The 11,285-nt window shown below is 36.1% G+C and overlaps 1 pseudogene; it reads right to left on the bottom strand.

Annotated features, from left to right (window-relative positions):
- Positions 1–1,586: 1,586 nt before the first annotated feature.
- On the bottom strand, positions 1,587–4,034 carry LOC114033813 (annotated as a pseudogene).
- Positions 4,035–11,285: the final 7,251 nt, after the last annotated feature.

Raw genomic sequence — 11,285 nt, 5'->3', positions numbered from 1 at the left:
CTAGGGATTGTATTTTGAATGTTCACTTGCTTAGCTGTATGACTGTGGACAAATCACTTAACATTTGTCTGCCTTAATTTCCTTATCTGTAAAATAGGGATAGCAATAGCACCTACCTCACAGGGTTGTTGTAAGTATAAATTGAGATAATATTTATAAAGTGCTTTGCAAATCTTTTTTTGTTTTGTTTTGTGAGCCCTCACCAATACAACATCAGATTTAATCACAGTAAAAAAACAAAACAAAACAAAACAAAACAAAAAAAACTGTGGAAATGAGTGAGTTAAATATTCCACATCTTTCTTTGTTAAACTTCTTGTAAATATGGATACAAATTATGCTATTTTATGCAATATTGTTCAATTGTTTACTGTTCAATTAACAACTTAGAAATTTAATTCTAAACAGATAATTATTTTACAAAAATGGATGTCATTTAGAATTTATATAATAATGATACATTTATGTAAACCATTTAAAATAAATATGTAGACTGTTTTATATATATTATATTTTATAAATATAAGTAATATATAAATATATATTTATATAACATTATATGTAAATAAAAATAAATAATATAATAAATTATAAATTATAATTGTGTCACATCCAGCTAAAGGAATTATGTTTACACATGGCAGTGTAATGTAAATTTTTTTAAAACAACAATTTTAATTTACTAATTGAAATATATACATTTATTTTTTATAACACTTGCTAAGAGAGAGAAACAGGAAAAGATACTATTATGATAAAATAACCACTAATTTTTAGTACTTTAGTTTTACAAAGGTAGACTATTAGCATATAATTAACAATTAGCAAAAGAATATTTCCTGTTGTACTTAAAAACCTGAAATTTATATGTAAATATATAATTTTCAAGAGAAAAAGAGCTTTGTATTTATATATAAACAGAAAGTAAATTATTTTATTTTTTCACTTGTTATATTTTTAAAAACATGATTTGGTTGGTAATGGCAATTAAACAATTGTTCTAACAAAATTATTCACGGTGACATTTTTTATCTTAACACTATTATTGTATTATTCTAAATTGTGTACTAAGGACTAACACCCTACAGTGCTTGTCATTTGGTGATATCAGTAGCTTATCAGGCTGAAACAAAAATATTTTTTCTCCTTCTGAGTATTTTATTAACTTTTTGAGGGAGTCAAGCAAGTTGGGGTTTCCATCTAGTCAACAAAAAGGAAATGTAAGTAGGTCTAGTTAAGGGTTTTGTGTGTGTTTGAGAAAATACATTTTTTCCAGCTGTTACTTTTCCCCTAGTTTTTCTGATCTCCATCTTTAAAAACGGCAACATAAACTGTAAAATTACCACACAAAATAATGAACTGGTTCTGATCTTTTAATAAAACAATTAACATAATATACAAATATAGTGTGAATGTAACTAGTTACTTTTGAATTTAACATATATGTTTAGTATCTTCTAATAATAATTCAAAATGTTTGTCTTTGGAGGTTTCATCCCTTCCTTAAACCTGACAATTAGTTTCTTGAAGTTGATAAGATAAAGTTCCATTAAAGGCCTTATATAAGTTGCAACACATACTTCCTTTTAGCTACCAGATTTGTATTTGATTCACTGATTTGTACCTCCAAATTCAAAAGGTGGCTCTCTAGCCTAATTCTTCCAAAGGTGGCTCTGGATCAGTTGTAGCAAACTGGGCAGCATCCTCAATCTTTTTCCTTACTTCAACATCAATTTCCTTTAATTCTTTAATACTGGCAAGGTTGTTGTTCACCATTCTATCCTTGAGAAGCATGGCAGAGTGACTTTCTTCCTCCTCACTTCCTGAATTTCTTCCTGAGTGCTATAAATGACACCAGGGTATGCTGTGTCCATGATAATGATATGTCCATCAGCACGAGGCCCTTTCCTGATCTACAGTAGGCACCTACAAATTTTGTTGCCTCATGGACACAGAAAGTATCCATACCATCTACACTTATTCTTAGAATAAAGTCTCCCCTTTTGTAATAGTCAATGCTGGCTGTTTCTCTCTCTACAAAAGTTCCCATGCCTTATCTCACAAATGAAAATACAAGACAATTTCCACAAACTGCCATATTGTATTTTACATTTTCATCTACTTTTTCATTCTTTTGTTTCCATTTGACTGATTCTTATTATCTTATAGAGTCATTAGCTTCCATTTGTCCAACTCTAATTTTTAGCAAATTGCTTTTTTCTATTAGATTTTGTACTTCCTTCCCCATTTGGCCAATTGTATTTTTTAGGGATTGTTTTCTTCAGTGCACTTTTTTTTCCAGTTGGCCAATTGTATTTTTTAAGGACTTGTTTTCTACAGTTAATTTTTGTCTTTCATTTTCCAAGCTATTGACTCTCTCTTGCATACCTCTCATTTCTTTTCCCATTTTTTCTTCTATTTCTCTCATTTGACTTTTAAAATCCTTCTTGAGCTCTTCTAAGAAGGCTTTTTGGGCTTTAGACCAGTTCATATTCCCTTTTGAGGTTGCAGATGTGGGTTTGTTGACAATGTTGCCCTCTTCAAATTTCTGCCTTGATCTTCACTGTTCTCATAATATGAATCTATGGTACGTTTCTTTTTGCTCATGGTGTTTGCTTATTTCCTGACCTTTAAAGAGATTGAGCTCTTCTGTTGGGGAGCAGGGGGCACTGACCCAAGCTTCTTGTGTTGGGAGCCTAGGGCCTGCTCACTGGCTTTGTGTGCTGAGGCCTGTGATGCTGGCCATTGGAGGCTGTAGGGTTCTGGCAGCTTATCTAGTGTTGGACTGGAATCAGCAACACTGAAACTCTAGGGGTAGGATTGGGTAGTCTGGCCCCTGGAAGTTGTCTGCTCACCTTGGCCTTTCCTTCCTTTCATTTTCTCCATCTCCTTTTAGATGGATGTTGCAGGGTGTTTATCCACCTAGGGCCCCTTGGAGAACTGCTTCCCTTAGTTTTGCTGAGGCATTGGGAAAGCCAGTTGCTATAGAATGCTGAGGCACCTGGTGGTTTTCCACGCTAGTTTCCACCAGTTCCCCAGCCCTCATTGAGTCACTTGGAGGTCCAGGTGTTGATGTTCGCCTGCTTCACCACCTAGGTTTCATGATCTCCTCCTGGTATGCTGAGGTGGAGCTTTCCACTAGCTAGCTGGAATACCTCACATTCTGTATTGCTGCCCTTCCCCCTGGGCAAGAGGGACCTTTCCTGTTAATCTCTCAAGCTACCTGTGCTACCTGACTGCTGCACCCTGTCTGTTTTCTGGTTCAGTTGTTCCAGGGTTTTTCCTAGGGCTATATTTTCTGGGCTTTCAGAGGTTAAAACTGGAAGATAAGAACGATTTACTTCTTACTCTGCCATCTTGGCTCCCAGAAGCAGAACAGCCCAAACTGCCATATTGTAAGCTTCACATATCTGACCCTGATTAGCAGCACCATCTCTGTACAAAAGTCAAAGAGATCTCATCTTTTTCATTGTACTTACAGCCTGGGCAATACCAGCTCCCAAAAGTACCTGAGCTCCAGCAATGCTATTGCTACCATAAAAGTTATTAGCATAAATGTGCATAGAACCTCACTTTCCTTTAACATATCCCCCTCTTCATCAAGTAAGCTCCGCCAGAATTTCTTGAATGGGAAGTCCACTAATATAGATAAAGCCATGAGCTCCAAAGGCTGTAATCACATGATCTATAGGAATTATGCCAGCTTCAAGCTCCATACAACAAGCTTCTTGGCCATCATACAAGTGGCATAAACCACTGATGATCTTTTGCTTATACAGTTGGTGTGCTTTCAATTCCCTCCAATGGATAGTCTGCATGATCTTACAGTACTTTAGTCCTTCCCCTCTAGTGAGAACCACTGTGGTGGGAAGGCCTTCCCCAAGTTGAAGAACGTTACATTGCTTAACATCAAATGAAGCATCACTTGCAAAGTTACAGGCTGCCAATAGCACTCTTCCAGTCTCAGTAGCAGCTCCTGGTTTTTGGGAGGTGCCCATCAGCTGGCAGGAAAAGACAGCAAGCGTTTTCTGCATGGGGCAGGAGCTGTGTCAGTGGAGAGGCTGTTGGCCAGCTGCAGATGGAGCTGGAAGGGACTGTATCCATGTCCTGAGTCTCCTTCAGAAGCCAGTCCCTGATGTCATATCTTTTCCACTTTGCAAATCTTAAAGCACAATATAATGTTGGATATTGTTTTCTGTGTTGTCTTCTTATATTACAGTGTAAGTTCCTTGATCAGAGATTGTCCTTTTAAAAAAACTCTATGTATCTATCTATCTATCTAATTTTGGTTTTCAACATTCCCTTTATTAGATTTTGAGTTCTAAATTTTCTCCCTCCCTACACTACCCCCTCCCCAAGATGGCATGCAACCTGTTATAGGCCATACATGTATTATCATATTAAAAACATTTCCACATTGGTCATGCTGTGAAAGAAGAATCAGAATGAAAGGGTAAAAAAAAAAAAGCAGCAACAAAAAGGAGAAAATAGTATGCTTCCATCTGCATTCAAACTTTACATCTTCTCCAACATTTATAATTTTCCGGTTCTGTCATGTTAGCCAATCTTTGTCAAATCTATAACAATACAGGTCTTTCCCCAATTGATAAATGGTCAAAGGTTATGAATGGGCAGTTTCTTTTTTGTTTTGTTTTTTAGGCAATTGGGGTTAAGTGTCTTGCCCAGGGTCACACAGCTAGTAAGTGTTAAGTATTCGGTCTGAGGCCGGATTTGAACTCAGGTCCTCCCTTACTTCAGGGCCAGTGCTCTATCTACTGTGCCACCTAGCTGCCCCATGAATAGGCAGTTTTTGGGTAAAGAAATTAAAGCTATCTATAGTCACATAAAAATCCTCATAAAAAAGTGCTCTAAATCAGAATTGATTAGAGAAAAGCAAATTAAAACAACTCTGAGGGACCACCTCACACTTATCAGGTTGGTATGTTGTCTCATTATTGTCATTCTCTTGGATGAAGTTACCGATTGTTTCTATAATTTGTTGTTTGATCCACTCATTTTTTTAAGGATTAGGTTATTTATTTTCCAATTAGTTTTTAGTCTGTTTTTCCACGGCCCTTTATTACATGTAATTTTTATTGCATCACGATCTGAAAAGGACACATTTAGTATTTCTGCCTTTCTGCATTGTATTGTAAGGTTTTTATGCCTTAGTAAGTGGTCAATTTTTATGCAGGTGCCTTGTACCACCGAGAAAAAAAGTATATTTCTTTCTATCCCCATTCAATTTTCTCCAGAGGTTTCACATATCTAACTTTTCTAAAATTCTACTCACATTTTAAACTTCTTTCTTGTTTATTTTGTGGTTAGATTTATATGGTTCTGAGAGGGGGAGGCTGAGGTCCCTCATTCGTATTGTTTTGCTGTCTGTTTCTTCCTATAACTCACTTTACTTCTAAGAATTTGGATGCTATACCACTTGGTACATATATGTTTAATATTGATACTACTTTATTGTCTATGGTACCTTTTAGAAGTATGTACTTTCCTTCTTTATCTCTTTTAATTAGAGCTATTTTTGCTTTTGCTTTTTCTGAGATTAGGATTGCCCCGGAACTATAACCAAGAACTCTGTATGAGTAATAGAGTTGCCAATCAGCATCAACTGAACTGAGTAACAGAAAAGTTTTCCCTGTAATCCCTTTCTGACCAGTTGTCCACCTCCCTTACTATCACTCTGCTAAGAGCTCCTGAAGCTGCTGTGTTACAGCTGCTTCCAATCCTCACTGCTGGTGCTGTGGTATACACACTTAGGATTTACCTCCACCCTGGTGTCACAGGACTTTCCTGCTGACTGCCTAAGTTTTCTTAGGCTTGAAAAATGTCTCATCCTGATCTTTTTAACTCTATCACTCTAAATTTGATTTGAGGCATTATTTTGAAATTGTTTGGTGGGGAATCTTGAGAAAATTTAGCTATTTTGTTTTATTTTGTTTCTTTGTATGTTGTCTTTTTGCATTTTTTTGGCATCTTATGTGATAGCTTTGTTTCTCTACTATCTAATTTTGATCTTATATTAGCTCCTCCTTTTCCAAATTGGGAATAAATACACATTCCAGTATATTTTTCAAGGCTCCTTTCACTTAAGTGTCTACTCTACCCCTACCCATTCTGCAACCAAAAGGTACCAGGCCACTCTCAGTCACTACTTTTCTCTCCTTCATCCATTTTTTTTTCTATTATTATCCAACATTGGCTAGACTAGGCAAAATTCAAGTTAAAAAGTGCATTACTGCACTGGCCAGTTTTCAAGGAGATTGTGGGGAAGTATTTGTAGTAGAAAAGTCCTAAAAGTCTTTCAGAACATAGTAACACACAAAGTATCAAATACATAATTGCATCTCATCTCTGAGAAAATGAAAATTTGATTCATTGAGTTTGAATAGTTTTCTTTGAGATTTCCAAATTTTTGAGTAACAATAACAAAAATGTTTTGATGATATCCATTAAAGGTTTATATTTTCATTTTACAGAATTCTTTTAGCCAGGAAGTTAATTAATACCACTTTGGTTTTGTGGCTTCTAAGAAAATCTTAATTTTATAGATACTGGGGAGTAAAAAGAAACAAACAAACAAACAAACAAAAAGTTGTAATGAAATAAGAAAAAAAAAAAAGGCTCAGATTCTTAGAGTCTAGCCACTGCTCAGATTTTTACAATCTAGCCAAAACCTCACAGAAGCTCAGATTCCTTAAGAGTCAGGCTTACTTACTCCCTTCCCTCTACACTCCTTCATGGAGGTTACAGGGAAAAGTTAGAACAGCTAAAACTATCTTGGCAGATTCTGGAGGTTTTGTGGTTGATCATTAAGGAGTTTTGAAACACCTCCTTACAACCCTGGTCACTCCCTTCCCTTGAGTCAAGAAGGGTATCTGTTAACCCCTTTCATAGGAGAAGAGAGTTTCACCCTTTCCCCTAACCTTTGATTTCACCCTCCCCAACCAGGGAAAGGAAGGAGGGGGGAGGGGCAGCAGCTACAGCATGGGCCCCACTGGTAATGGCCTTGGGTCCTGGGGCAACCTTTGCCTGGAAGCATCACCCAGGTCCAGCACATTCTTCTCAAGGTAAAGCAGCTAGCCTCTAAACTTGGGTAAGCATGCTCTTCTTAAAGTTGTAGTTTTGACTGTTAATGATGAGATGTTGATTCTCTTTGCAAAGTAATTTGGAAATGTATTTAACAAAACTGAAGTCACCAGATTAGTAATGGGTTTGTTTTAAGTTTCAAATTGGTGAATTTTTTGTATTAGTTATCTCAAGCAACTTTTCATAATTTGGTTACCGCTGAAATAATTTGGCTATTGTTGGTTATTGTTTTAATGTGTAAACTTGCCAAAAAACTTGTTTGGGTTTTGATTTGCTGAGAATTTGCAAGTATAGAGAAATCTCTAAAGATTGGATTTTTACACCATGACAAATTTAAATTTGAGATGTAAATCCTGGAAAAGTTTTTCCTAAATTGTGATTGGTGAAACTTGCTGATTGAGGTGCAAAATCTCATGGGATTTTATTTTAAGTTGTCTGATGAATCATAGTAATCTATTGATAATAAATAATCCACCATCTGAGAGAAATGCCGCAAGCTACTCAGAGAGAATGTGATACTGGTGAAAAGTCAGCATCTGGAAAAGCTGAGAGGACAATTTTAGCCTCAGTCTAAGATGGGATCCTCCTGGCCCAGTTTCCCCATTATGTTCCTTTGAAAAGGAATGTTACCCATCTGGCTATTCCTGAGTCTGGCTATGAAGTGGATTTGATACTGCATGGTTGGAAAACTGAATTATCTGAATCCCAACCGAGCTAAGGATGTTTTATCCTGTCATATCTGAGCCCTGCAGTCTTTTCTGTCAGATTTGTGTCTTCCAGACTACAGGTCATCTACCTACAGTTGATAACAAACAGCGTGTACCAGCCAGTGTCCCCCCCATCGTTCCCTCGATGCAGCATGTGCTCAGTTCCAGTCAACCACCTCTTTGGGAACCCCTCGAGGCAGGGACAGCTCTATGCCCCTTGCCAGTTTCAGAAGCCAAGACCTTCACCCCTTACTCCAAAATAATCTGAGTCCCATTTGTTTGAGGGGGAATGATGAGGTTGGGATCTGGACCCCAGAAAGGAAAAACCCTGGATTTTCCCACATGGCCAAATCTCTGGCATTCGCCTGAGGCTATAATCCCATCAACTGGCCTTTCATTGTGGCTACACCCAATCTCCCAATTCTGTTACCCTTTACCTACCTTACCCCTAGATTGTCTTACCTCCCTATGGCCCCAGGCCATTTCCCTTCATCCTAGCTAGGCTCCATTCTCCCTTGGCCATGTGGTCCAGGTCCCAAGTGTTCTTTTCTCCCCCCCCTTACTGGCCACTCCCATCCAGATCTCTTTAGATCCCCTCCTCCAGTCACCCCAAACTACTTGGCCACTCCTGGATCCATCCCACACTCTTTCTGTATATAAGGTCCATCTTGTCTCTGTTAAAGTGCTCAGATTCTTAGAATCTAGCCACTGCTCAGATTTTTACAATGTAGCCAATACCTCACAGATGCTCAGTTCCTTAAGAGTCTGACTAACATGGCAGATCTTTAATAAACCTTGTGTTTGGCTGCAAAAAAAGAAAAAAAATAACTTCGACCATGATCCCTTCTTAAAATAACTTAAAGTAACTAATTTTATCTTCAGGTGAATTTTTTTTTTTTTTACTCACACAAAAAGAAATTTATATATCACTAAACTTGGCATGTTATATCACTAAAAGTTAGGTCAGTGACCCTTCCTGGATAATCTTTTGAACACTTAGAAGTTCTGCCTTGTGCTGGTCATGTCATTTCCCCATGTAGTACATAATAGGATTCGATGGTCTATAAACTTATCTTCTGTAGAAGCTTTCTATTATGTACAAAATTACACAATAACTACTCACTAGAGGAGAACGTGATAAAATGATTTGAAATAGTAAAACTGGTAATCTATCTTATTAAATTTGTATATAACGTCATTTGTTTTCTACCAGCATGATGCTGCCCTGCCTGTATACCTAAAGACATGGAAATGGGGGAAAAGTTTTCTTGATTTAAATTTATTTTTCTGTGTTTGATAGATAATTTCTAAGTATATAGAGTTGCCATGAAGTAGTTAATTTGTACTTTCATTCCAGATGTTTAATGTGTCTACTTCGGGGAAGATTGAAACTATAAGATGTTAAGAAGTTATTGAATCCTGACTCTGCTGTCCAATATGGGAGCTAGCCCTGTGAGCTAATCTAACAAGAATACACTTTTACCTTTTCCTAAGTCATTGATCAAAGTAGTACAAATCAAAAGAACATCCATAGATCCCTGATACATTGCCCTAGACATCTTCCAATATGACAGACTCACTCTTAGATCCAGTCAATCAATCACTTTTGAGTAAGTATAATTTTGCTATAATCTACAGCTAGCATTTATATGCCACTTTAAAATTTGCAAGGTGCTTTTACAAAAATAATCTTTTTTTAAAAAATTTAATCCTCACAACAACCTTTAGAGGTAGGTGATATTATTATCCTCATTTTTGCAGATAAAGAAACTGGAGCAGAAAGCAGTTAAGTGATTTATCCAGAGTCACACAGCTTAGTATATATCTGAGGACAGATTTGAACTCAGGTCTGCTCTGATTCCAGACTCAGCATTCTCTCTACAGTAGTGCCTACTGACTTCTTCTTTTAAACACAAGAATAAGATGAGATTTTGATAAAAGCATGGCAGCCATTCTTTGCTTGAACAACTTTAGTGGCTCCCCATTGTTCATATTATAAAACTAAAAAAAAAATTCTCCAGAGTTTACTTGGAAGGCTCTTCACAACTCTATATTAACCATATTTTCCACCCTTATTTCACTCTATTCTTGCTTTCTATGCTCCAGGCACACTAGACTACCAGCTACCCTTTCATATCATCTGTTTTTGTTTTTGTTTTTGTTTTTTTTTACCTTGCATGTATTTTCACAGGCTGCCCCAAAGCCTGGTATACATACTTTCTTTATCTGCTCCTCTTGAATCTTTCTTCCTTAAGGGCTATTTAGGCACACCCTGTTTTATAATCCTTTTATTTATTAGCCAGGTTAGAAGTGCCCTCTCCTTCCAATTTTTAATAATGCTTTGCTTAAAACACACCTTTACTCTTATCAAATTCTACTCATTAAATACTTATTTATTCATATCTTATGTATCCAATTAAATAATAATCAATAACCCTTTTGAAAACAAAATCTACTTTTTTTTAATTTTTTGTCCTTTTATTCTCTTAGTACACTGCATATAGTCGGAGTCTATAGTAAGAAATCTTTGTGGAGCTGAATTTCAAGTAAAAGACAAATTATTTTCCCTTTATAAAGCTGAAAAGAATGATGCAATTGAGAATTGTGGAATAATTTAGGGTGAAACCAAAGTTACCAGTATAGTAGTTTTGTGTGTCATTTTAGCTTTAATAAAGCATTACTAACACATATAACATAAAAATTATATCTGACTTCATGGAATTTAACATCTTGGGTATATTAGAAATTTTATTCACTGCTTCTCTTGATTTTAGGGGAAAATGAACTGGATCATTGTTTAGTTTTTAGAGAGAAAGTATGTAACCACCTAAAACTATTGTTCACTTTTCTTGACTTTTTATAATAAGAGAAACTTAAAATTAGAATGTGCTTAGAGGTCATTTAGTAAGACTGCAACTTTAAACTTGAATCCCCCAAATACTATATTTGACAAATTATCATACATTCTCTGCTTAAATACTTCTTGTGATGGGCAACTAACATTCTCATGAGGCAGTACCTCACACTTTGAGACAATTCTAATTGTTAGGCAGATCTTACTTACAAATTGAGGTATATGAATGAAATATCATATAACTATAAAAGAATAATCAATAATTATGATTAATTCACAGAAACAAGGCATGTCCTGATGGAGCATAGAAATAGAAATGAAGAACAATACACACACAATATACATACGATATAAAATAAGTATGGCTGAAAGACTATTGTACTCCAGTTACAGAGTAGCCCACTCACAGCTTGTAAAGTAAGCAAGAAAGTATTTATACAATCCTTGTTCCTTTGGGAGCAAACTTGTGAAGAAGTATCCCAATGAGGCTTGATGAAATTATAAGGTTTTATGTTGAATAAAGGATCAGGCACACTTCAGGTGAACTTTTAAAAACAAACTCACTACGTCTGCAGATAATAGAGAGGGTTTATTTTCTAAGGAACCCAGATAAGTAACATGCT

Source organism: Vombatus ursinus, unplaced genomic scaffold (assembly GCF_900497805.2).
Source record: "Vombatus ursinus unplaced genomic scaffold, bare-nosed wombat genome assembly UNPS02007460.1, whole genome shotgun sequence".
Taxonomy (NCBI): Eukaryota; Metazoa; Chordata; class Mammalia; order Diprotodontia; family Vombatidae; genus Vombatus; species Vombatus ursinus.
Note: the sequence above shows the minus strand (reverse complement) of the source record. Positions and strands in the feature narration are given on the sequence as shown.